The sequence below is a fragment of the Bombus fervidus genome, unplaced genomic scaffold (genome assembly GCF_041682495.2).
Source record: "Bombus fervidus isolate BK054 unplaced genomic scaffold, iyBomFerv1 scaffold0020, whole genome shotgun sequence".
Lineage (NCBI taxonomy): Eukaryota > Metazoa > Arthropoda > Insecta > Hymenoptera > Apidae > Bombus > Bombus fervidus.
In genome coordinates this window covers 6,007,418-6,008,597 of record NW_027212583.1, presented here as the reverse complement: position 1 = coordinate 6,008,597, position 1,180 = coordinate 6,007,418, and positions in this window count along the sequence as shown.

The window sequence follows — 1,180 nt, the reverse complement described above, 5'->3', positions numbered from 1 at the left end:
CACTATATGTGATAATGTCATAGTATATAACGTTATACGTTACAAGGTAATGGTATGTAGCGTTCTACGTTGTAACGTAACACTTCATATCGTTATACATTATAACGTAATAGTATATAGCGTATACCCTCTAACGTAACACTAAATATCGTTATACGTTATAACGTAACACTAGATAACGTTATACGTTATAACGTAATAGGATATAACGTGAGACGTTAGAAGGTAATAGTATATAATGTTGTACGTTATAACGTAACACTACATATCGTTATACGTTATAACGTAACACTACATAACGTTATAAGTTATAACGTAATAGTATATAACCTTATATGTTACAACGTAACTCCACCTATCGTTATAAGTTATGGCGTATTAATATAAAAAGTTATACGTTGTAGCGTAACACTACACATCGTTATACGTTATAACGTAATGGAATAAGACGTTATACGTTATAACGTAAGTGTATGTTACGTTATACGTTATATGGTAATTGTATATAACGTTATACGTTATAACGTAACACTACATATCGTTATACGTTATAACGTAACACTACATAACGTTATACGTTATAAGGTAATAGTATGTAGCGTTATTCGTTATAACGTAACGCTACCTATAGTTATACGTTATAACGTAATAGTATATAACGTGAGACGTTATAAGGTAATAGTATATAATGTTATACGTTATAACGTAACACTACATATCGTTATACGTTATAACGTAAAATAATATAACGACATGCGTTATAACGCAAGAGTATATTATGTTATACGTTATAACGTAACACTACATATCGTTATATGTTATAACGTCATATTACATACCGTTAGACGTTATAACGTAATAGAATATAACGTTATACGTTATGTGGTAATAATATATAATGTTATACGTTATAACGTAATGGAATATAATGTTATACGTTATAGCGTAACGCTACCTATAGTTATACGTTATAACGTAATAGTATATAACGTGAGACGTTATAAGGTAATAGTATATAGCGTTATACGTTATAATGTAACGCTACCTATAGTTATACGTTCTTACGTAATAGTATATAACGAGAGACGTTATAAGGTAATAGTATATTATGTTATACGTTATAACGTAACACTACACACCGTTATACGTTATAGCGTAAAATAATATAACGATATACGTT